Consider the following 27162-nt stretch of genomic DNA (forward strand, 5'->3'; position numbering starts at 1 on the left):
CGAGAGGTAATACGGACGGATTGGGGAGGCAGATTTGATGGTCGGGAAAGACTTGCCAGACAGGTAACATGTGAACTTTTTGTCACTGACCCAAATGTCAAAGAGATGCAAGCCATGCAAAGACTTGGGAGAAGGGTGTTCCTAGCAGAGGGAACAGCATAATGCAAAGGCCCTAAAATGGAACCAGGTTGGTGTGTTCCAGAAACAAAAACCTCCTGACAATCCCCCGAGATGGGCAACTATAGTTCAGAAAGGTGAAATCTGAGGCTAACGTGGAAATAAACCCAGCACAGCCGACTGCCCTGCTAGTCTCTAAGCACCACGCCGAGCTGTGTCCTTAGCTGGGAAGCTAGGCCCCAAAAGAAATGAGCGCGGGGAATCAGGCCCTCATCTGAGAAACAGGTTCATGGGGCAAAGAGGCAGCCTCTGAAAGCTGTTTCACAGGAAGAGAATTTGAGGCCAAACATAAAAATCAAGACTCCTGTGCAGTGTGGCCAGGGCCCAGCAGCCCAAATGACTTGATACTATGCAGGGCACATGAGGCCCCAGGGCTGGGCAGCAAGGGCCCACAAGGGCCAAGCAGGTGCATGGGAGGATCGTCAAAATCCAAAGGGAACTTACTATATACTGCACTGAGTCTCCCCCACCCCAAGAATCCCAATTTAGTAGGTATGTGACAGACCTAGGAATCTGAATTTAAATAAGTTCCCAGGTGATTCTGTTTAGCCAGATCTTAGAATGACTGTGATTAGGAGTGAGGAGAGGGCAAGCTTGTCCTGGAGGGGAAAGTTGAGTCTGAAGAATCCTATCTCTACAAACGAACAGAATCAAGGACTGAAGTGAATGCAGTAAAAGCATTTGATACAACTCAGTGTCCATTCATAATTTTAAAAATTATTTTAAAAGAAAAAGGGAAGGGCTTCCCTGGTGGCGCAGTGGTTGAGAATCCGCCTGCCGATGCAGGGGACAAAGGTTCGTGCCCCGGTCCGGGAGGATCCCACATGCCGCGGAGCGGCTGGGCCCGTGAGCCATGGCCGCTAAGCCTGCGCTCCGCAACGGGAGAAGCCACAACAGTGAGAGGCCCGCATATCACAAAAAAAAAAAAAAAAAAAAAAGAAAAAGGGAAGTAAAATTTTATAGTCTAATAAAGATTATCTAAAATATGTATAGCTTATATCATTTATGTAGAATTTGAAAGTATTCTCCAAGGAATAGGAATGAAACAAGATTGTCAGCTATTACCACTTATATTCAATGCCATTATAGATGTCATATTTAATGCAATTAAACAAGAAAAAGAAAAAATCTTATACAAGTTGGAAGAAAAAAAATGAAGTGATTGCAGTTGAAATAAATATATATATATATGAAACCACAACTGTACCAGCTAATAGGAAAATACAGTTAAGAACATTGTGTAACTAGGCGTATTCCTTTCCCTCCAACCACATCTCCAAATTCAGGAGACATTACCTTTGTTTTCAATATAATGTATTCAGTGTAAGTTTAAAACCTCAACTTAGGCTACATGATGTTTCATAATGTCATGTTTAACATTGGCTCATGAAATTCCTGAAAATTTAATACCAGCTCTCAGCATGAGCCAGTTCCAACGTACCACTGGCAAAAGCTTTTTAAAAAACCAGTCCACTGCCTTTCCTTTCCTTTCCCTCTTCAGGACTTAGTCTTCTCTTCCCTACAATCAATGTACAGCCCTCACATCTGCTCCTAGGAGCCCCACGGTTGCAGCTGCTGAGGGGCAGCTGGTGCCAGGAGGTAGGCAGGGAGGGGGATGGGAGGAAGCAGCTGGCTCACTGGCCCCATCTAGGAATCATCAAGAATGGCTGTGCTTGGGGTGTTTTACATACTGGGATTTCACACAAGAGGCTCATTCAGAAAAGCAGTTCTTGGGGGCAGGGTGGGGAACAGTAACAACAATGTTTTTCTTCAAGTGTGAAAAGTGCTGGTCTAGGTTATTGACACACAGTCTACACGTCCATCCATGATCGTGCAGATATGGGTTACCCACACCCTAATAAAGCTGCTGGTGCCAACGATGCCCTCCTCCAATCTCATGTAAAGCTAAAGAACGTGATGGGAGGGATATTTTTCCAACACAGCACGAGCTAGTTCACTCTTACCTTGAGAGTGCACACTATTCTTAATTCTAAATACATTTAAAAAATACACCTCTAGGGCTTCCCTGGTGGCGCAGTGGTTGAGAGTCCGCCTGCCGAGGCAGGGGACACGGGTTCGTGCCCCGGTCTGGGAAGATCTCACATGCCGCGGAGCGGCTGGGCCCGTGAGCCATGGCCGCTGAGCCTGTGCGTCCGGAGCCTGTGCTCCGCAACGGGAGAGGCCACAACAGTGAGAGTCCCGCGTACCGAAAAAAAAAAAAAAAAAAAAAACACCTCTATACAGACGCTCCTTGGTAAAAAGCGATGAATTCTGCTTCTCCTACTAAATACCATCCTATGCTTATAAATTAAGAAAAATCAAATTTTCTACCTGATGTCAAAACACATACCCAAAAAGTATGACTGTCAACGGCATACAGTCCATTCTCCCTAGTTGTAACCAGCTCTGCTGCCAGAAGTCTTTCTACTGCTTCTCATCACTGGGGTCTCATGGAATGCCATTCTCACTCAAGAATTCCTCCTGGGAAAAATTAATTTCTCCCTCGTCCACATTCCCATAGGGCCCCACCTCCATGTCTCCTCCAGCAGTGATTCCAGTTTGCTTGGTTATTTATGGATGTCACTCCTGCTGGATTTCGGGTGGAGCAGGGAGGGCGATGTGAAAGAGGGGAACCTAACATTTATTGTGTCATTTCTATGTTCCAGGCTCTACGCTAAATGATTTACAGGCTTCATTTCCTGTAGTCCTCACAATAATCCTATGAGATAGGTACGATTTTTATCCCAATTCTACAGATAGGTATAGGGGATTTTTAAGTTACTTGGCTCAGGCTACATGGTGCTAGAGTCCTCAAGATCTGAATCCTAGCTCTCTGGCTCCTAGGACAAGGCCTGTGGTCATTATTCCTCCTAGTGAGGAACCTGTGGGGCTCAACTGTGTCTTACTGTTATTTACCTTACTTGCTTTACAAGACCCGCTTTGCTTTGTCACTGTCTCATCACCCTGCATTTCCAGCCAAGACACTGGCAGCTTGGGGTTGGGACTGCAGTGAGGTGAGGGTTAGGGTTAAAAATCTTTGCTCTGTGTTCCTAGCTTTGAAATATTTAGCATCTACAATATCCTATCAGGTGATTTTTTTTTTTCCCTTAGGATAATAGGATTCTGGAACCTGAATCTCAGTCCACTGCCACCTCCCCAATATACTTATTTCAAAGGACTCTTTCATCAGAATTTAGGTAGAAAACACTGCAGGAAGAGGACAATAAAATGAGTACAGCTGCTAATTCAAAATGCCACAGACTGGACACTCCACATCTATAAATTTATTTCTAAAAATAGTTAAATGGCACGGCAGAACAAATAAATAAGTAAAACATTCACTATAAAGACCTTCTTTCCGGGCTTCCCTGGTGGCGCAGTGGTTGAGAGTCCGCCTGCCGATGCAGGGGACACGGGTTCGTGCCCCGGGCCGGGAAGATCCCACATGCCGCGGAGCGGCTGGGCCCGTGAGCCATGGCCGCTGGGTCTGCGCGTCCGTAGCCTGCGCTCCACAACGGGAGAGGCCGCAACAGTGAGAGGCCCGCGTACCGCAAAAAACACAAACAAACAAAAACCTTGTTTGGGGGAAATATTTACGTATTTTGAATAATGAATCACACCATCTTGCTTTATCCTTTAAATGCACCCTTTGACTCTGCTCACACTTATTGAACACTACAATGGACAGTGGCAAAAACACAGTCTGTGACCTCTCACAAGGAAGATGGGTGATAAAATAATTGCAAACCCAGTGATGCTAATATCATGCTATATATAAAATTCATTCATATAAAACTAGTGCAAACAAAAACAGACTAGGTTGGTATGAAGATCCTAAGCAGGGGCTAAAAGTTCCCTGGTATCCCCTTGTCCACATATGCTTTGTTGATTAGCAATAGTTTTAAGCAACAGTAAGATCACTTCAAGATAAAGACCTGAATGTAAGACCTGAAACTGTAAAACTCCTAGAAAAAATAACATAGGCAGTATGCTCTTTGACAATGGTCTTAGCAATATCTTTCGGAATATGTCTCCTCAGGCAAGGGAAACAAACGCAAATATAAACAAGTGGGACTACATCAAACCAAAAAGCTTCTGAACAGCACAGGAAGCCATCAACAAAACGAAAAGACAACCTACTAAATGGGAGAAGATATTTGCAAATCATATATTCAATAAGGGGTTAATATTCAAAATATATAAAGAACACATATAACTCAACAACAAAAAAACAAATGACCCAGTTTAAAAATGAGCAGAGGAGATGAATAAACATTTTTCCAAGAAGACATACAGATGGTCAACAGGCACATAAAAAGAAGTTCAACATCACTAATTATTAGGGAAATCCAAATCAAAACCACAATGAGATATCACCTCATGCCTGTTAGAATGGCTATTATCAAAAAGGCAAGAAATTACAAGTGTTGGTGAAGATGTGGAGAAAAGGGAACCCTCAGTGCACCTTTGGTGGGACTGTAAACTGGTGCAGCCACTTTGGAAAACAGTGTGGAGGTTCCTCAAAAAATCAAGACTAGAACTAACTACCGTATGATCCAGCTATCCCATTTATGGGTATTTATCCAAAGAATACAAAACACTAATTTAAAAAGGTATGTGCACCCTATGTTCACTGCAGCATTATTTATAATAGCCAAGATATGAAAACAACCAAAGTGCCCATCAATGAATGAATGGATAAAAAAGATGTGGTATATACAATGGAATATAACTCAGCCATAAAAAAGATGAAATCTCGCCATTTGCACAATATAAATGGACCTTGAGGGTATTATGCTAAGTGAAATAAGTCGGAGAAAAACAAATACTATATGATTTCACTCATTTGTGGAATATAAAAAAAACAAACAAAAGAGCAAAAAAAAGAACAAACCTACCAAAGCAAACCAAACACGTAGATACAGAGAACAGAGCAGTGGTTGCCAGAGGGGAAGGGTCAGGCTTTGGTGGGGGAGGGTGAAATGGGTAAAGGGGGTCAACTCTATGGAGACAGATGGAAATGAAATTTTGGTGGCTGTAGTGTATACAGAAGTAGAAATATACTGTTGTACACATGAAACTTACATAATGTTATAAATCTATGTAACCTCAATAAAAAAATAAATAATCACTTCAAGATAAACCAAAGGAAAGATAATTCTCAACGACATTTGACATTTCAAAGGGCACTGTTAAGAGGAACCATACAGAAGCCCGGGCTTGTGTAAAGAGCTGACGAAGGTTTCAGCACCCTGTCTTCCCCTTTGCTGGCTCCTCTCTCCCTCTTCACCACCTTCCCTTTTCCATGTTTATTCCTTATTCTCCTTCATCCAAATGTACTTACTCTCTGCAAAAGACTACTTTGAAAAAAATCACTGTTGAATATTGAACTTTGATTTTCCTGTCCTTAATATAAATTTTGTCAGTTTATGCCCTTAGAAGTCTCTCCCTCTCTCAACAAAAGAGCCAACCAAAGTTATTTTTATTTCCATGTTGCTCTTGGCTCATTTTGTTCTGTGCGTCAGAGGCTTTCAAAAGGTTCCCAACTCTAGATCCAAAAAGCTCAAAAAATGATTGAATACAGGATAAAATATTCCTCTCATCCAGAGGGGAGCCTGAGGTCATAGGTAGGCATCACCAGCAGTTGGGGAAAGAATCCGGGGTTCTGAAGCCCTGAGCAGCAAGACTTTCCAGGACCCACAGTCGGCCACAAGCTTCTGCTCCTATCTGCCCAGAACATAACCCAGGACTTCATTTAGCAGATTAGCTCTGGAATCGTCATAATGATTATTAAAATGTTGAAGCGTTTCCCCCCAACTGGCAAATACTGCCCCCCACCAAAATACATACCTTGGCCTCCCCAGGCCCTCTCAGGATCCCTGTCCCAAACTCCTTACAATCAAGAGGCAAGGAGACCGTAGAAAGTCTCCAGGACTCTCGCCCAGTGCTCACAGAGCTGGACATAACCACACTCCACCTTAATTTCCTCTACTGAAAAACAAGGGCATTGTGAAATTTTTTGTTCTAGTCCTGTAAAAAATGCCAGTGGTAATTTGATAGGGATTGCAGTGAATCTGTAGATTGCTTTGGGTAGTAGAGTCATTTTCACAATGTTGATTCTTCCAATCCAAGAACATGGTATATTTCTCCACCTATTTGTATCATCTTTAATTTCTTTCATCAGTGTCTTATAGTTTTCTGCATACAAGTCTTTTGTCTCCTTAGGTAGGTTTATTCCTAGATATTTTATTCTTTTTGTTGCAATGGTAAATGGGAGTGTTTTCTTAATTTCACTCTCAGATTTTTCATCATTAGTGTATAAGAATACCAGAGATTTCTGTGCATTAATTTTGTATCCTGCTACTTTACCAAATTCATTGATTAGTTCTAGTAGTTTTCTGGTAGCATCCTTAGTATTCTCTATGTATAGTATCATGTCATCTGCAAACAGTGACAGCTTTACTTCTTCTTTTCCTATTTTGATTCCTTTTATTTCTTTATTTTCTCTGATTGCTGTGGCTAGAACTTCCAAAACTAGGTTGAATAAGAGTGGTGAGAGTGGACAACCTTGTCTTGTTCCTGATCTTAGTGGAAATGGTTTCAGTTTTTCACCATTGAGAACAATGCTGGCTGTAGGTTTGTCATATATGGCCTTTACTATATTGAGGAAAGTTCCCTCTATGCCTATTTTCTGCAGGGTTTTTATCATAAATGGTGTTGAATTTTGTCAAAAGCTTTCTCTGCATCTATTGAGATGATCATACGGTTTTTCTCCTTCAGTCTGTTGATATGGTGTATCACGTTGATTGATTTGCATATATTGAAGAATCCTTGAATTCCTGGAATAAACCCCACTTGATCGTGGTGTATGATCCTTTTAATGTGCTGTTGGATTCTGTTTGCTAGCATTTTGTTGAGGATTTTTGCATCTATGTTCATCAGTGATATTGGCCTGTAGAAAAGACCCCGAATAGCCAAAGCAATCTTGAGAACAAAAAATGGAGCTGGAGGAATCAGGCTCCCTGACTTCAGACTATACTACAAGGCCACAGTAATCAAGACAGTATGGTACTGGCACAAAAACAGAAATATAGATCAATGGAACAGGATAGAAAGCCCAGAGATAAACCCACACACATATGGTCACCTTATCTTTGATAAAGGAGGGAAGGATACACAGTGGAGAAAAGACAGCCTCTTCAATAAGTGGTGCTGGGAAAACTGGACAGCTACCTGTAGAAGTATGAAATTAGAACACTCCCTAACACCACACACAAAAATAAACTCAAAATGGGTTAAAGACCTAAATGTAAGGCCAGACACTATCAAACTCTTAGAGGAAAACATAGGCAGAACACTCTATGACATCAATCACAGCAAGATCCTTCTTGACCCATCTCCTAGAGAAATGGAAATAAAAACAAAAATAAACAAATGGGATCTAATGAAACTTAAAAGCTTTTGCACAGCAAAGGATACCATAAACAAGATCAAAAGACAACCCTCAGAATGGGAGAAAATACTTGCAAATGAAGCAACTGACAAAGGATTAATCTCCAAAATTTATAAGCAACTCATGCAGCTCAATAACAAAAAAACAAACAACCCAATCCAAAAATGGGCCGAAGAACTAAATAGACATTTCTCCAAAGAAGATATACAGATTGCCAACAAACACATGAAAGAATGCTCAACATCATTAATCATTAGAGAAATACAAATCAAAACTACAATGAGATATCATCTCACACTGGTCAGATTGGCCATCATCAAAAACTCTAGAAACAATAAATGCTGGAGAGGGTGTGGAGAAAAGGGAACACTCTTGCACTGCTGGTGGGAATGTAAAATGATACAGCCACTATGGAGAACAGTATGGAGGTTCCTTAAAAAACTACAAATAGAACTACCATATGACCTAGCAATCCCACTACTGGGCATATACCCTGAGAAAACCATAATTCAAAAAGAGTCATGTGTACCACAATGTTCATTGCAGCTCTATTTACAATAGCCAGGACATGGAAGCAACCTAAGTGTCCATCAACAGATGAATGGATAAAGAAGATGTGGCACATATATACAATGGAATATTACTCAGCCATAAAAAGAAATGAAACTGAGTTATTTGTAATGAGGTGGATAGACCTGGAGTCTGTCATACAGAGTGAAGTAAGTCAGAAGGATAAAAACAAATACCGTATGCTAACACATATATATGGAATCTAAAAAAAAAAAAATGTCATGAACAGATTAGTGGTAGGATGGGAACAAAGCACAGACCTACTAGAGCATAGACTTGAGGATATGGGGAGGGGGAAGGGTAAGCTGTGACAATGTGAGAGAGTGGCAGGGACATATACACACTACCAAATGTAAATTAGATAGCTAGTGGGAAGCTGCAGCATAGCACAGGGAGTTCACCTCTGTGCTTTGTGACCACCTAGAGGGGTGGGATAGGGAGGGTGGGAGGGAGGGTGACACAAGAGGGAAGAGATATGGGAACATATGTATATGTATAACTGATTTGTTGTAAAGGAGAAACTAACACACTATTGTAAAAGTTATACTCAAATAAAGATGTTAAAAAAAAAATTCTCTGAGTTGTACTTTGATTGCAATTATGTCAAATTATTTATGCCTGAGGACAACGACAAGATAGGAATATAACAATATGAAAAAAGTTCATCCGTTAGGAGGGTAGAATCTCGGGTTATATTTTTCTGATGAGACAGCAGTGCCAAAACCCTGGGTTCAGGATGCCTGGGATGGAACCCCAGCTCTGCCATGTGCTAGGTGTATAATCTCGCTGTGCCTCAAATTATCTCATCTATAAAATGGGGATGGTAGGACTATTACCTACTTCACAGGGTTGTTTTGAGAATAAAATGTACTCATGTTTGTAAAACGCTTAGAATAGTACCTAGCGCACAGTAAGCACCTTTAAGTGTTGATTAAATAAGCAAATCATGTTATTCTGTCCCAGAATGTTTGTTCAATAAATTCAAAAATTAAGCAACTTTCACAACACAAAGGAAAAAAATAACTGTGACAGTATGAAACACTTACATATCCATATACTGTTGTTTAATAACCCAGCACTAAAACATCTGAGATACAGATTTTACACTGCACTGTGAATTTAAGGAAACTAACACATTGGAAGGCATTTCCACTGCAGCATGAAATATGATTTGAACCACTCCTTTCCTAATCAGAAATGTCACAGGCTTATGGGAAGTTTAGGTTAAACGTTTCTCATTTTAACCCTGCAAAAACATTTACCCAAACCCTGGTGGGAGAATACATTTTATTTTGTGGTGCTAAGACTTAAAGGATTATAAACATAAAACCAGGCCTCGCACAGCTACAGCTTCTCTCACGGACACAATGACTCAAAGAGTTTAAAGGGCCATATCTTATGTGCTGGGTCCTCTGGCATCAATCTTTAAAAACACCTAGAGTGGAAAAGAAACTGCTACACCTAGCAGCTACCTTGATCAAAACTCCTTTTAGGGGACTTCCTTGGTGGCGCAGTGGTTAAGAATCCTCCTGCCAATGCAGGGGACACAGGTTTGATCCCTAGTCTGGGAAGATCCCACATGCCGCAGAGCAACTAAGCCCATGTGCCACATCTACTGAGCCTGTGCTCTAGAGCCCACGAGCCACAACTACTGAGTCCGTGAGCCACAACTACTAAGCCAGCATGCCACAACTACTGAAGCAAGCATGCCTAGAGCCTGAGCTCCAAAACAAGAGAAGCCACAGCAATGAGAAGCCCTAGCACCTCAATGAAGAGAAGCCCCCGCTCGCCACCACTAGAGAAAGCCTGAGCGCAGCAACGAAGACCCAACTCAGCCAAAATTAAATAAATAAATAAATTTATATTAAAAAAAGAACATTAAAAAAAAAGCAAACTCCTTTTAGTTACTGAAAGGCTGCCACAACCTGAGCTCAAGCATAATTTAGAAACATGCTACTGCACTGCTAAGGAGACAAAAGTATTTCATTTTTCTGTTAGAGATTAGGGAGGGGAAACTATCAACAATAACTCCAGGGAATTCCCTGGTGGTCCAGTGGTTAAGACTCAGAGCTCTCACTGCCCAGGGTTCGGGTTCAATCCTTGGTCTGGAAACTGTAAGATCCCACAAGCTGCCTGGTGTGGCCAAAAAAAACCAAAATCAAAACAAAACCAAAAAACTCCCTTACCTGTTTCTCCCACTTAATAGCTAAACCTCACAGTACCTTTACACACAAATTTAAATAGCTCACGAGTTTATCCTCATAGAGTAATGTATTAGACCCTTCCTGATGGAGGTAAGATTTACTAAACACAGTCTGGCTACAGCTTTTCAATTTTCTTCTTTAAATGTGAATTTCTCTAAAGCTATGAGAAGGAACTCAAACTTTGCTTAGTGAGAAAACTAAAGCTTGCATTACAATCATTATCATTAAAATGTTATTAAAACCCTAAAAAAATGAAAAGAGTTTTGTGGAGGGATAGTGGTGATGGTAACACAATAATATGAAAGTACTTAATGACACTGAACAGTATACCAAAAAATAGTTAAAATGAGGACTTCCCTGGTGGCTCAGTGGTTGGGAACCCGCCTGCCAATGCAGTGGACACGGGTTCGAGCCCTGGATTGGGAAGATCTCACATGTCGTGGAGCAGCTGGGCCCCTGCGTCACAACTGCTGAGACTGCGCTCTGGTGCCCGTGAGCCACAACGGCTGAGCCCGTGCTCCGCAACAGGAGAAGACACCGGCAGCAAAGAGTGGACCCTGTTCTCCACAACTGAGAGGGCCCATGAGCAGCAATGAAAACCCAGTGCAACCAAGAATAAATAAATAAATTTTTTTTTTAAAAGTTAAAATGACAAATTTTATGTTATGTGTATCTTAGCACAATAAAAGTAAAATAACTTTAAAAACCCCTGTAAGACTTAAAGGTAAATGAAATTTATAACAAATGATTTTCAATTAAGAAACACACATTTAGTAATCAGACAACTTCTAAGGAGCAGGGTCCCCCACGACCTAGTTGTAAGTGTATTAACAAGCCTAAATGAGTGTTAGACAGCACTTCTCGCCATGGTTCACAAATACTCTGACAACAGGGACAAACATGGTAAAGACAAACTTTCCACAAAGCCTTAACTACTCATACTTTTTATATGGATTGTGAATTATACTAGATCCTGAGAAGACAGGATGGGAGCTCAGACAATTAGTGAAAAGATCCTCAAACAACATGTAAAGGCTGTGCACAAATTCAAGCTAAAAGCCTGTGTACAATTCACTTGTATGTATGTTATCACAAAACATTTAATACCATTAAAAATTTAGTAAGAATTTAAGAAATTCTTATTCAAATAGGCATTGTGTAATTGTGGAGCCTGTTAATAGTTCAAGCTGTAGATTCTTTCCATTCTTTACGGTTTCACTGAACCACCATTAACTGGCCATTTAACACAGCACAGATACCTGGTCTCCCCAAAGCCCTGAGAAAGCACTCAAAGGGCCATCTAAACTGTAACGGGCAGGCCTGGCAGTAAGGGAACCCCTCATCCTGGGGAAAAACCTAGCGATAATCAAATGCAGAAACCCTTATGGTCAGTAAGAATCTACTTGCGTTTAGTACTTCACAGAGGAAGTGAAGAAGGCAATAATCGCAGACTAAGGAGAAGGAGCAAATATAGGCGTGGCGGTAGCTCTGGACTGATTCTACAAGAGTAGTTCTGAAGGGCTTAACAAAATCCTATTCAAGGCTTGGAGCACCACGCTGTTGGATCTGAGACCTAAGTCCCACATACCTGGAGCTGGAGCGAGAAAAACAAGTCCCTTCACACACGCCCAGCTCCTCGCCCCCCACCTTGCCCTGCCCGACCCCGGGCGTCATCACTTCGTGGGCGCCGCAGCGGGCAGCTGTATGGCCACACGCCCGGGACCGTGCATCTGGCGGGCTGGGCTCCAAGCCTCGGAACACAGCACTTCCTGGTTGGTCCGGGATGCTGGTCCCATCGCGCCCGCCATCCCGGTCATCCCATTGCGCACGCGAACCCTCGGGCGCGCGAGGTGACCTGGGGTCACCGGACACACAGTACTGGGGGCCCCCGCGACGAGGGAGATGGGCACATCCTGCAGAGGACGCCCCCAACTTCGGCCCGGAGCCAGCGCGGCTCTGCGCGCCAGACAGCCGCCCGCCCCGGCAAGAGTGAGCGCCGAAGTTGTCAGCGTCGACTCTGCAGGAACCCGGGACGAAGGCGTGCACAGGAGGACCCCCGAGGCTGCCAGGGAGGCCGCTCCCGCGAGGCCGCAAGGAGCTGGCGCCCGCCGCCGACGCCACTGCCAAGGTTCCGTCCAAGTTGGGCGGGGAGCGGCCAGCTGCCCGGGGCTGGCGGGAGGAGGGACGGAGCGCGAGCGCAGCGGAAACCGGCTCCCGCGGGAGCTCTGCGCGCCCCAGCCGCGGCGCGGCTCCTACCTGTGGGGCGAGGGCGGCCGGCCGCGGGAACCTGCGCGGTGGCGGCGGATTCTCGGAGCTCGGGCGCAGCTGGCACCGCTGGAGGCAGGGGAGGAGGGAAGGAAGGAGGGCCTGAGTGGGGACCGCGCCGTCGCCCGGAACTCGGCGCCGGGATTCGCGCTGGCCCGGCAGGGGTGGGGCGAGGCGGTGTCGGACCGGGTGCGTCGCGGCGCAAGCGGGCCGCCATCGCTGGGCAGGAGGTCTCCGGCCGCTGGGCCTCTCTCCTGGTCTGTATTTCTGTTCTCTCTTCTCCCAGAGTTTCAGAACTCAACCGCATTAAACTAGGGAACGTTCACTAGCATTTTAATTATTATTTTCAGGTACTCTTGAGCCGCCAAGGGCCCAGACTCTGTTGTAGGAGCTTTGCTAGATTATCTTATCCTCTTCTATCGCAGCTGGTAGCCAGAATTGGTCTATTTTACAAGTAGGGGAGAAGAGCCAAAAAGTGTAATAACTTGCCTGAGGTGACGCAATTAAGAAGTAGGAGCTTCGTTGATGTCATGCATAAGGCTTCTTCGAACTCCCTGGCGGTAGGTGTTATCACTAATTTACAAGCAAAGGAAACTGAGACTCAGAAAAGTGAAGTAACCAGCCTAAGGTCACCCAGTCAAGAACGTAGGAGACTAGAACATGTGTCTTGATGCCTGAAACTCAGGCTGGGTATAATTCAGAAATCTTAGTATAAAATAATAAACCAGGGCTTCCCTGGTGGCGCAGTGGTTGAGAGTCCGCCTGCCGATGCAGGGGACACGGGTTCGTGCCCCCGTCCTGGAGGGTCCCACATGCCGCGGAGCGGCTGGGCCCGTGAGCCACGGCCGCCGAGCCTGCGCGTCCGGAGCCTGTGCTCTGCAACGGGAGAGGCCACAGCAGTGAGAGGCCCGCGTACCGCAAAAAAAATAAATAAATAAATAATAATAATAATAATAATAAACCAGGAGTAAAACATGGAAAATTTCCCATTCCATCCACGGAACTGTCCAAATACAGAGATTTTGATGTCCACTTAGAACAAAGTCTTAAGAAAAAAAAAAGAACCAGTTGTCATGTGGCTTGACTAGCAGCCATTTTGGAATATAGCTTTTAATATATGCCACCCTAACCTCATTACACAGTGTTGCTTTCTGCCAAAGCCAAAGGAAGCTATTGCCTCCGCATACCCCAAACTGTTAATAACGATGGCTTCTTTAAAACACTTAGTGGATACTGCGCGGCCGAGACTGGCTGAGTTACATAATGTCTTACTGCACACGTGGAACTACATGAAGTGAAAAATATAATATTCCAGTCCAAAGTAGGGGAGGAGAAGTGAAATTATACTGTAGTCTGAAACTCTGTTTTCCTCTAACCTATAGTTGCTCAGCTCTCCCTGGACTACATTTTTCCCTCTTGAGCACATCTTTTCCTAATGATAGAAGAGTCACACTGCCTTCACTCTTTCCTTGTTGACAGAAATGATTGATGTCTTTTGAATCCTGTGATACTGACAGAATTTTACAGTTGAACACATGGCCCTCTGAGCAAGCAGAGTATTGCCTAAGAGTACTTTGGCAATTGTAAGACAAGCATGTTACCAAAAGGCTGAATACCCTTTCCTCCCCTTATTTCTCAAGTTTTATTAGTCACAGATGATTTGATAAGTATTATACACACAAGAAATGCACTCTTACAAGCTTGTCTTTAGAATTATAACACTTTTGATTGAGAACCAGCAGGCTATAAAATTGCATCCCAAATTCGAAGTGTCATCATTAAAACATTTGGCAATTGGTTTTTCTATTAACTATAATAAGAAATAAAATTATTTAAGTGCCCTCACAGTAATTGAATTTCTGCTTCCCTGAGCTAGAGGAATAAAATAGAAAAAGGCCATATGTTGTTTAGAGATAAACTTAAGCTATGGACAGTCAAATATAAGTTTTATATATAGTATGATTCTGTATGTGATTATTTCTATTGGCCTAAGAGATTTGCTGACAGTTGGTTGTTGTTTTTCCACATCTTGGATATCTTCAGAGATGTCAAGAAAGAAATGACTATGGAATCCTGTTATATATCCATCTGGATACATGTTTGACACTTTTATCACACAAGTGGTATTCTAAATCCTCTTCCATTTTTATCTTTTTTTCTCAGTATAAAAGTAATATATGCCCATTTTATAATTTTTACATTTATATTTTACAAAAATACAATGTTTTGGAGACTACAGAAGATAATATTTTAAATTAAAATTACCTATATTCTCCCTCTCCACACCCATTATTAACATTTTGTTGTATTTCCTTTTTGTTTTCTATACATAAAGATTTGTTACAAAATTAAATTAATACCACCGATACAATGTTGAATCCTGTTTATCTCACTGAATATTTATATTTTGAGTATTTTTTTAACCATCGCTAAATTTAAAAAAAGTATTTAGTGGTTGAAGAATATTCTAATGATTTACTTATCTGCTCATCTATTGGTGGCTTTTAGAATGTTTCCAGACTTTTTGGAAGTTTTAAGTCATTCAGGAATTAACACTGTGAATACCCATCTTTGTTGAGAATAGGGACCTAAGAATGGAACTACTGGATCAATATTTATAAACATTTTTCAAACTCTGTGAGATGCTGCAAAAATACCTTCCAGTATTAAGTATAATCTTGCTTATAATTTGGAAATGTGAGGGACCAAAATCATATCTTCTTTTAATCAGCATTTCTTCAATAATCAATAATGATGAAAACTTTTTTCATGTTTATTATTTGTACAATTTACTGAGAATGATCTATTCATGTCTATTGCCTGTTTTTTCCTATGTGATATTATTGCTGGTCTTGTTAATTTGCATTAATGCTTTTAATAGAAACATTATTTATATATGTATTATCTATAGAATAAATAAAAATTACATACCAGTGTGCTCCCCCAGATTTTATCTTGTGTTATATTTTATATGTACGCTGCTGTCCCGATCATCTAGGTCATTTTTGGATACCCAGCATCCATCATCTTTTCTAATAATTCCATTTTCTTATAGAGAATTATCTCTACCCAAATGTGTATAGTCTCAGCAAAAGGATAATTTGAGGCAGCAATCTCCAAGACAAAAGCCAGATCCTTCCTCTCTATTCCCACCACCACTTCATTTATCCTGTAGGTCAGGTGGACTGAATCCCAAGGAATGAGAGAGAGGGCAGTGTCTGGGGTTGGGCTCACTGAGCAGAGGCAGTGAGCTTCAGCAGCAGCTTTGCCCTGAGCAGGATGACCCAGTCAGAGGCAATTTGCCACTTCCTGATTTGTTTGTTTCTAACCTTCTGGCACTTCCTTTGTAACTGTTGGTTCCAGTCTTGTCTCCCAGCCTTGCCTTGCGTCTTTGGGGCCCTTTTCCTTCAGATAGCAAGAGTCTGCATCCATTGCTTGTCTCTCGGTAACCCTCACTAACATAACTTGTGTGACTTCTGTATCATCCTCCATCCACCTAACAGTCCCCTGGTTAGCACTTCATTTATTCGTTAGGAATCCTAATTAACTAATCACAGTACACATGCTACTCTGGAAACTCAGAGTATGAAGCAGGGTATTTTATCCTCGGTCACCTGCTGACATAAATCATTTTAGCCATCATAACAGTGATGGAATGAAAGATGAGAATAATGTGATTATCAAGGCTTAAAAAAAAAATGACAGTGGTTAGGACCAGAACTCTCAAGAGAGAATGAGGAACAGAGTGGATATTGCTAAGGTGTACAGAAGCATTGTAACTCTCGATCTTCATTTTAGCTTCCTGCAGACCATTCATTCATTTCATGATTTCTCCCAGCAACACTCAGTTTGTGGGCTGTCTACCACGTGACTCAAGGGGCCTCACTGATGCCTACAACCTGAGCTGAAACATCAGAGGTAATCTTCTCAGTTACCTTTAGCCAGTCCCTTTGAAGTGTTTTCATATCCAAAGACCCAAAAGGATCCAACTGCCCTAACCATCATTAGGTAAGTCTAACTTTATATCTTCAATGTTTATGTATCTTTTAAAATTGTATTCATTTTCATACATTTGTACATTTATACAAAGTAGCATGTTTATTAAATGAGAAAACATGCAAAATCATTTAAAAGTGAATATTTGTTTAGCATGATACAATTGTATGTCAGTTGGTTGCTACAATTGTATTCAATTAACTATAAAAGCAACTGTAATCAGTTCCCCCCAAATCCATAAATTGCACGGTAAAAAAATTATATCAAGGAAATATTGATCTGTGACTCCATAATAAAGAAAAACATTTTTTTCAAAGCTAACGTGTTTTATACAAACATATCTATGTATTTTTAACTTTTAAACTTAACATCAAGTATAAGTTTTCACTCATTCATACATTATAAAAAGCCACTATGTTGCAGGTACTAAAATGTTAAGTTTAAAAGAACATACTACATGAATAAGACAAATGAAGCCTCTGCATTTCTGTAGGAGGACAGACTGAAATATGTAGGAGATGAAAGGTACTATGAAGAAATATAAACCAGGGTAAAGGAAAAGACAAGGGCTTCCAGAATGAAGTTGAGGGAAGCTGACAGAGAAAAGCCTTATCAGGCTTCTCTGATAAGGTGACACCGGAGCACAAGAAAAGAAGCAAGTCTTGCAGATGTCTGGAGGAAGAGCATCAACCTCATGGTTGTACAAAGGCCATGAAGTAGAAATATATTTGGTATTTTCCAGTGAAGAGTAAGGAGGCAAAGGTGAACTGAGTGGCGTGAGCAAGGAGAAAAATGATAGAAAATGGAGTCAGAGGAATGGCAGGGTGCAGGTTCCTAAGAGGAAGGGGTTTTTTTTAATTTATTTATTTATTTTTTATTTTTTTTATTTATTTATTTTTTTTGCGGTATGTGGGCCTCTCACTGTTGTGGCCTCTCCCGTTGCGGAGCACAGGCTCCGGACGCGCAGGCCTAGCGGCCATGGCTCACGGGCTTAGTTGCTCCGCGGCATGTGGGATCTTCCCGGACCAGGGCACGAACCCGTGTCTCCTGCATGGGCAGGCGGATTCTCAACCACTGCGCCACCAGGGAAGCCCTGAGGAAGGGGTTTGAAATGAATGTTTTGTGTTTTATTTTATTGAAGTATAGTTGATTTACAATGTCGTGTTAGTTTCAGGTGTACAGCATAGTGATTCATATATATATATATTCTATTCTATGTATATTCATATATATATATTCTTTTTCAGATTATTTTCTCATATAGGCCATTACAGAGTACTAAGTAGAGTTTCCTGTGCTATACAGTAGGTCCTTGTTGGTTATCTATTTTATATATAGTAGTGTGTATATGTGGAATTTAATGTTGATTGATATGAAAATCTTGAGGCAAAAGAGGGACACGATGCGACTTTTGTTTTAGAAGAAGCACACCTACTGCTATCTGGAAACTAGACTGCATGGGGGTGAGGATAGAAGCATGAAGACCAAGGAACAGTCCAAGGAAGGATGGACTGGAGTGAGAGTCATGGAGGTGTTGAAAGGGATCAGATTTTGCATCTTGGTGTAGAAAGGAAAGGAACCAATATTCAGGAAAACCAAGGAAGGAAAACCAAATATTAAGGAGCAGCCTTACTCGACAAGGGCATTAGTTTTTCCCTGACCATACAATTCCTGGGGAGATGAATTAGTGAAGGCATCAGTGGCGTCGAATTAGTGAAGGCATCAGTGGCGTCCAATTAGTAGCATTATTGCTGCATTTTTTCAGTTTATTTTATTTTTTACAAAATTTTATTAGAGCATAGTTGATTTCCAATGTTGTGTTAGTGTCAGGTGTACAGAAAAATGATTCAGTTATTAATATATTCATTCTTTTTCATATTCTTTACCCATACAGGTTATTACAGAATATTGAGTAGAGTTCTTTGTCCTGTTGCATTTTTTATCTTCACTTGGGCAAATGCCCTATTTGTTTATGAAATGTAAGTTTGATATATTGCAGTTTTGCCCTGTAGAACTCAGTTCTACCACCCTTTAGACCAGTTCCTACACCATACATATTCCCATTTCAAAGTTAAAGACAAATTTCTTTCCCATCAAGTTTTGACTCAACCTTTGCCTAAATAAACATGCAACAAATCCAGCTTTTCACATCGTAAGTTTAGTGCTGGTTGAAATCAGATATTATACCTATAGTCTCAAAAGCATCTAGCTTCAGACTCTATTACACATTAGCATTCTTTGCATTTTCCAAGTAAAATGTTTCTACAAACATTTGTTTGGTTTTACACTATCTTAGTTCAGTTTAGATTTAGAAATTTATGTTTGTTATACCAGCAAATGTTCTTACTTAGAATAAAAGAATAGAAATAGAAGGACATATTATAAATTGCTTCTTTAATGATAACAGAGCGGCAAAACTTCCCAGGATGAGAGCCACTTGGGTCCCTGCCTGTGTGCCTTCTAATCTTTTAGAACCTCCAGAGAATTATGGAAGTGTTTTCTTGGCAAACATTTGCTAACAGCTAAGGGGTTTGGAAAACATTATCATTTGCCTGCATCACTTTTCATTTTCCAGTAGAAATGTAATCATATGGACACTCACACTAAATTGTTGCTGATATAGGTTTTCACACTTGTATAATCTGTCGCACTAAAGGTGCACTTTCAAATTCATGCCTTAGTCTAGTTTGTAAGCCTGTAGAGACTGCCCTACCCTCACACCCAGATACTGCAAAAGCATCTCTCAGAAACCTCTCAGCTCTTAGCTTCAGTTGAGCTCTGGGTGTTTCCAGGATGCAGAATCCTCTGCAAGAACAAAGTGGAAAAAAAAGAAAAAATATATATTTTACACACACACACATATATACATACATATATTATTTCTTTAGTGGGACAATCTATTTGACTTACATGCTCACTTTGAATTATAGACCCTCTGCCCAAAGATGTGACTTCACTATCCTTTTAACAACAAAAATTCAGGGAAGAAATTTCAGAATTATCAATCCTTAACCTTACAATGAAAAAGACCCCGACATATCATCAAAAATACTTTTCAATTCTTTACTTATCTTATATTCACCACCGCACATGCACATGTCCACAAGCTCCAAAACCCTTAGGACCAGATGAATTTAGGATATTCAAAATTTTATGAATTTTGGAAAATTGTATATTATATAATTATGTTATATTATAATCATATATAATACCCCCAGTGAGGCTTGGGGCAACACCCCATAATTAAATACCTTCATATTTCTGCAGCAAAAGACATGAATAGACACACTGTATGGAAAAATAAAAACTGTAAATAGCCTCGAATCAATTCAGGTAAGATTTTCCTGTGCAGTGAGTTAGGAAGAAAACTTGGTTTTCAGAACTTTTTGGATTTTAGAATTTTAGATAGGGCATCACAGACCTGAATTAAAACAGAATGGAGTAGACCCTGGAGACAAGGAAGAACACTTTAAAACCCTTTTCCCTACCCACTCCCAATTCATTCAGTATCTTAGAGCACAATATTTTATTTGCCAACTAATCAGATTCATTGTATTTTTATGTTTTTTTTTTTTTTTTTTTTTTTTGCGGTATGCGGGCCTCTCACTGTTGTGGCCTCTCCCGTTGCGGAGCACAGGCTCCGGACGCACAGGCTCAGCGGCCATAGCTCACGGGCTTAGTTGCTCCGCGGCACGTGGGATCTTCCCGGACCAGGGCACGAACCCGTGTCTCCTGCATCGGCAGGCGGATTCTCAACCACTGCGCCACCAGGGAAGCCCTGTATTTTTATGTTTTTAACGACTGTATTTAGCAAATAGATTCAAAACCCATTTGAAAGTCATTTTGGGGAAGATTTTTTAATTGAATAAAAAAAATCTATATTTCCAAGCTTTTTAAGGTGGGCAGATATGAGAATTTTTATAGATGACACATATTTTCCAAAGTCAATCAGTTACGAAGGAAGCACTTCCAAAGGTCTGCTGTCATTATGCCCTTCGCCATGGCCCGAGTTTCCTTCAAAAGCAGAAACTCCACTTGTTATTAAAGTGACACTTCTATTATGAAGACAGCATTAATTTTAAATTCTGTTTTACTGTCACAGAATTGATAGACACTTGTTATCATAGAAAAGACAGAGTGTGGAACACTAAAGTTTTTGGAAAATAAAGTGTGTCATTCCTTTAACGTACTCAGCCATGATAAAACCAGCAACCTTGTCTGCTATACAAAATGTTTACATCATTACTCATCATCTCTACCAAGAACAGTGAATAGTTTGCTATAGTCTAAAGGCCTGATTTTTATACCATTATCTATGTCAGTAGATATAGTATCTATATCTATAGCAATTTGTACACTTTTAGCTTCACCTTATTTCCTGCAAGAACTTCTTGCCTCTGAATGATGCAATGAATAAATTTATTTTAAAGCTGTCTGCATTTTTATCCCAGAATCCAAATTTTATTCCAGCCAAAGCAACTCTTCCATCAGTGGTGACATTGTCACAATTTTTCCATAAAACATTGTTTTTGTTATGGAATTCATGTATGCTGATAATATATTTTGTCCTTCAGTACATCTTTCCTTTATTTGGTAGCTTTCAGCCCTATAAGAGCAACACATCCTTTTTATTGTTGTAACATTCTCTTTCTTATCTTGAAGTGGAATTAATTCATAATTTCACAAAATACAAATATGAATTGAAAATAAAGGAGAAATAAGAGAAAGTAAATGATAAAAAAGTAGAATATCTCTCAACATGTAAAATTCTCAAACAAACCACACTGGAAGACATAATAAGAGGGATAGATGTTTTTATTCCCTATAATGAATATAGGTCATTTAAAAGACAAATTTCCACCTAATTATTGTCTACATCATTGTCTCTCAAATTTCAATGTGCATACAAGTCACCTGTGGCTTGTGTTAAAATGTGGATTCTTATTTCACATATCTGGAGTGGGCATTTCTAGCAAGCTTGTGATTCTGAAGCTGCTGGTCTACCTAAAGCTGGACACTTTGAGTAGAGAGGGTCAACACATTTCTTTATATTGATATTTGAATGTGACAGTTAAATTGTCAGCTGATAAAGGTGTTGCCTCGAGTGACTTAATTTTCCAAATACCTTCAATTCAGGTCAGGTTTTGCTGCCAAGTGAGTTATGAACAATCTGTTCGTGATTGTTGAATGAACAAGCATAGTTTGTGAACAATTCTTAGCAAAGTTCGAAAGAACAATTTTTCCTCAATGTACACTAGTTACATTCTCCAAAAATGCAGTCTATATGAAAAGTATACAAGCAATATTATGAACTTATACGTAAAACAGAGTTGGTTCTAGGCTCAGATACTCAGCAGGGTTTTTTACTTACATGAGTGTCCAATAAGACCTTTGGAGGTTGTGTGGGATCAGGGACAATTGTTCAGTGTACAAGACCATTCCATGAATAAGAGATCTCTAGCATCGCTGGCCTCTACTCACTAAATGCCCGTAAGTGCCCCCCAGTCACTGTGTTGGTCAAAAATACACCCCATTTCCAAAATGTTCCAGTGGGACAGTATAACCTCTGCTGATTGCCACTGCTTAAGTGAAACAGGAAAATTACTTCTAGTATTTAATTAAAGCAGAATCCAACATAAGCCCAGACACTGTAGAAATATTCATTCTTTCCTCCAACTGTATAGAAGGGCTCCCATGCTGAAAAACTTGTTCTAACACATGTTTCTTAAATTCTTCCACAATATGATATATGCATCTTCCACAATTTTTTGCTGATGTTTGGTTGCCATATTTTTTCCTCACATTATTTTAATTATTTTTACTTGAAGAAAAACTTGAGGAAGGATGCCTCTGTCTACCAAAATATTTTATTAAGACTTAATTCCCTTCTTATTTTTAAAACTAAAAATAAATAAAAAGGTAATATTTTCTCCCTGCTCTGCAGGGAATTGTAAGAGTAGTTATTTCCTCTGAGTTGTACAGTTTAATATTTGCTGTTAGAGTAAATCAATTATATTTCAATAAAAATTTTTTAAAATTAAATTTAAAATATAAATATACTTATATTTAGCCAAAAAAAATTTGCTCTTAGAAATTCTGATTTGCAGGTACTAAACAGAAATAAATCCTAATCAGAGTGTGTCTTACATTATTCTTTTGGTTGGTCACTATAAAATGATTTCTACAGACTTGAACCCTATGACAATATATTGATTAATATATAACATATACAGGAACTTCCCTGGTGGTCCGTTGGTTAAGAATCCACCTTCCAATGCAGGGGACACGGGTTCGATCCCTGGTCAGGGAGCTAAGATCCAACATGTGGGGTGGGGGGGACAACTAACCGTGGGTTCTAGACCCCGTGCACCACAACTAGAGAGAAGCCCACACGCTGCTAGGAAAGATCCTGCGTGCCACAGCTAAGACCCAGCACAGCCAAATAAATAAATATCTAAACATACATGTATATATGACATACACAAAACTAAGGAATCTTTTCTCATAACTGTATTTACAAATCCAGAACTTAACAAATCTGTTAGGCTAGCACTTATGAAAGATTGACTTTTTTTTTGTTTTTTTAATATTTATTTATTTATTTATTTTGCCTGCTTCGGGTCTTTGTTGCGGCATGCGGGATCTTCGTTGCAGCATGTGGGATCTTTTTTTTGCGGACTTCTTAGTTGCAGCATATGGGCTTCTTAGTTGCAGCATGCAGACTCTTAGTTGCGGCATGCATGCGGGATCTAGTTCCCTGACCATGGATCGAACCCAGGCCACCTGCATTGGGAGTGCGGGGTCTCACCCACTGGACCACCAGGGAAGTCTCAAGAAAGATTGACTTTTGTAATGAATATTGAAACGCAGTTGATGTTCAATAGTTGTAAATGAGGAATATGTTACTTTCTTTTTTATCCCTTTTAGGTTTTGTTTTCATGCAATTTAGCTAACTGTAGATCAGTTACCACTGGCCTGAATAGTAAGCCATGTAATTTTATAGTTTTACACAAATTACATGTGTATCACCAAAATTTTGTATATACACATTGAAGACAAAATGAACGAGTTAAAATCTGTTCAAAGAAATAGAGGAATAGAAAGGTTAAATCTTGAGTTTTCTAAATTGAGAAATCATACACTTGTAGGAAGTAGATGAGCCAAAAGGAGGGGATGAGGAAAAAAGAAGACAAAGATTTAAAAAGTGACAGTTGTTTTAGGAATAAAGCATATAGATGGCATAGGGTTTTCCTGTCACAGATGACGGAACTGTAGCCCACAGGCAAGACAGAATGGCGACATCTCTGCAGTTCTCGTTCTGGTAGAAGGATGCCGCCATTCTGCCTTGCTTGTGGGCCACAGTTCCGTCAGCTGTGACAGGAAAACAAACTTTCACAATTTCTTTGCAATAAAAGAAATCTTCTATTCAGGATTTAATTTTGACCCACAGGAACTGGTTGGTAACATAGGAATGAGGAAAATCTTGACAGAAAATGTCTAGTGTCTATTTTTTTCAATTTTTAAAATTATGAAATACATGTAACATCAAATTTACCATCTTAACTCTTTTTAAGTGTACAGTTCAGTGGCATTATACATTCATGTGGTTGTGCAACCACCACCCCCATCCATACAAATAACTCTTTTCATCTTGCAAACCTGAAAACCTACACCTATTAAACAATAACTCTCCTTTCTTTCCTTCCCCCAGCCTTTGGCAACCACCATTTCATTTTCTGACTTGATGATTTTTGACTGCTCTACATACTTTATATAAGTGGAATCACACAGCATTTTGTCTTTTTGTGTTTGGCTTATTTCACTTAGCATAATGTTCTTTAGGTTCATCCATACTGTAGCATATTGCAGAATTTCCTTCCTATTTAAGACGGAATAATATTCCACTATGCGTATATACCACATTTTGCTTATCCATTCATCAGTCAATGGACCCTTGGATTGCTCCACATTTTAGCTATTGTGAATAATGCTGCTATGAACATGGCTGTACGAATATCTCTTTGAGACCCTTTTTCCAGTTCTCTTGGGTATATACTCAGAGGTGGAATTTCTAGATCATATGATAATTCTGTTTTTAATTTTTTGAGGAAATCATAATGTTTTCCATAATGGCTGTACTATTTTACATTCCCACCAACAGTGCACAGGGTTTCAGTCTCTCCACATCCTCACCAACACTTGTTATTTTCTGTTTTTTCGGAAGTAGCCATCCTAATCATTGTGGGTTGCTATCTGGTTGTAGTTTTGTTTTGCATTTCCCTAATGATGAGTGATGTTGAGCATCTTTCCATGTGCTTATTGGCCATTTGCATATCTTCTTTAGAGAAATGTTTGTTGAAGTTCTTTGTTTATGTTTGAATTGGGTTTGTTGTTTTTGTTGTTATTGTTGTTGTGGAGTTTTAGAAGTCCTCTCTATAGTCTGGATATTATTCCCTGATCAAATATATAATTTGCAAATAATTTCTCCCATTCTGTGGGTTGCCTTTTTACTCTGTGGATAGTGTCTTTCAATGCATAATTTTAAAAAAAATTTTCAGGAGGTCCAATTTGTCTATTTTTTCATTTGTTACCTGCGCCTTTAGTGTTAAATCTAAGAAATCATTGCCAAATCCTATATTATGAAGATTTTGTCCTATTTATTCTCCCAAGAGTTTCTTTCTTTCTTTTTTTGTTTTTAAGATTCTATACTTTAATTTATTTTTTATCTATTTACTTATGTTTGGCTGCATTGGGTCTTCGTTGCTGTGCACAGGCTTTCTCTAGTTGCAGCGAGCGGGGGCTACTCTTCACTGCGGTGCGCAGGCCTCTCACTGCGGTGGCCTCTCGTGTTGCAGAGCACGGGCCCTAAGCACACAGGCTTCAGTAGTTGTGGCACATGGGCTTACTTGCTCCGCGGCATGTGGGACCTTCCCGGACCAGGGCTCGAACCCATGTCCCCTGCATTGGCAGGCAGATTCTTAACCATGGTGCCACCAGGGGAGTCGTCCCAAGAGTTTCATTGTTTTAGGTCTTAAATTAGGTCCTTGATCCACTTTGAATTCATTTTTGCATATGGTGTTACATAAGGGTCCAGCTTCATTCTTTAGCATGTGGATATCCAGTTGTCCCAGCACCATTTTTTGAAGAGATTGTCCTTTCCCCATTAAATGGTCTTGGCATCCTTTTCAAAAGTCATTTAAGGGCTTCCCTGGTGGCGCAGTGGTTGAGAGTCCACCTGCCAATGCAGGGAATACAGGTTCGTGCCCCGGTCCAGGAAGATCCTACATACCACGGAGCAGCTAGGCCCGTGAGCCATGGCCGCTGAGCCTGTGCATCTGGAGCCTGTGCTTGGCAACGGGAGAGGCCACAACAGTGAGAGGCCCATGTACCGCAAAAAAAAAAAAAAAAAAAAAAAAAAAAAAAAATCATTTGACCATATACATAAGGGTTTATTTCTGGACTGTCCATTCTATTCCATTGGTGCATACGTCTATCTGTGTGCCAATACCACGCTTGATTTTGGTTATCGTGTAAGCTTTGAAATCAGGAAGCATGAGTCGTCCAGTTTTGTTCTTCTCTTTCAGTATTGTTTTGGCTATTTAGGGTCCCTTGAGATTCCATATGAATTTTAGGATTGGTTCTTCTATTTCTGGAAAAAAATCATTATTGGGATTTTGATAGAGATTGCATTGAATCACATTGGGTAGTATTGACATTTTGATAATGTTAAATCTTCTAATCCAGGAACATGGGATGTCTTTCCATTTATTTATGTCTTCTTTAATTTTTTTCAGCAACTTTTTTTTAATAATTTTTTTTTGGCCATGGCTTGTAGCTCACGGCATCTTTAGTTCCCCGAACAGGGATTGAACCTGGGCCACAGCAGTGAGAGTACCAAGTCTTAACCACTGGACCACCAGGGAATTCCCATCAGCAACGTTTAATAGTTTTCACTGTACATATCTTTCACCTCTTTGGTTAAGCTAATTACTAAGTATTTTATTATTTTTGATGTTATTGTATGTTGAATTGTTTTCTTAATTTTCTTTTGACATTGTTCATGTATAGAAATGCAGCTTATTTTTTATGCTAAAAAGGTACACTTTATTTTTTAAAATTTTTATTTTATATTGGGCTATAGTTGATTTAAAATGTTGTATTAGTTTCAGGTGTACAGCAAAGTGATTCATTTATACATACACATATGTCTATTCTTTTTCAAACTCTTTTCCTATTGTTATTACAGAATATCGAGCAAAAGGGCCTATACAGCAGGTCCTTGTTGGTTATCTATTTTAAATATAGTAATATGTATATGTCAATCCCAAATTCCCAGTTTATCCCTCCTCCCACCCCACCTTTCCCCTTTGGGAATCATAAGTTTGTTTTCTATGTCTGTGAGTCTGTTTCTGTTTTGTAAATAAGTTCATTTATATCATTTTTTTAGATTAATCATATAAATGATATCATATGATATTTGTCTTTCTCTCTCTGACT

At 40.1% G+C, this 27162-nt stretch overlaps 1 protein-coding gene across 2 annotated transcripts in view; it reads right to left on the bottom strand.

Annotated features, from left to right (window-relative positions):
* PLD1 (phospholipase D1) overlaps nucleotides 1–12803 on the bottom strand; it is a 217957-nt gene extending 205154 nt beyond the window's left edge. The window contains exon 1 of one of the 2 annotated variants that reach the window (XM_067034017.1): nucleotides 12661–12803. The gene's annotated coding sequence lies outside the window, so the exon portion shown is untranslated. The remainder of the gene's footprint in view (nucleotides 1–12660) is intronic. The other variant, XM_067034015.1, reaches the window with a different exon arrangement.
* Between the last annotated feature and the right edge of the window lie 14359 nt (nucleotides 12804–27162).

Source organism: Kogia breviceps, chromosome 5 (genome assembly GCF_026419965.1).
Source record: "Kogia breviceps isolate mKogBre1 chromosome 5, mKogBre1 haplotype 1, whole genome shotgun sequence".
NCBI lineage: Eukaryota > Metazoa > Chordata > Mammalia > Artiodactyla > Physeteridae > Kogia > Kogia breviceps.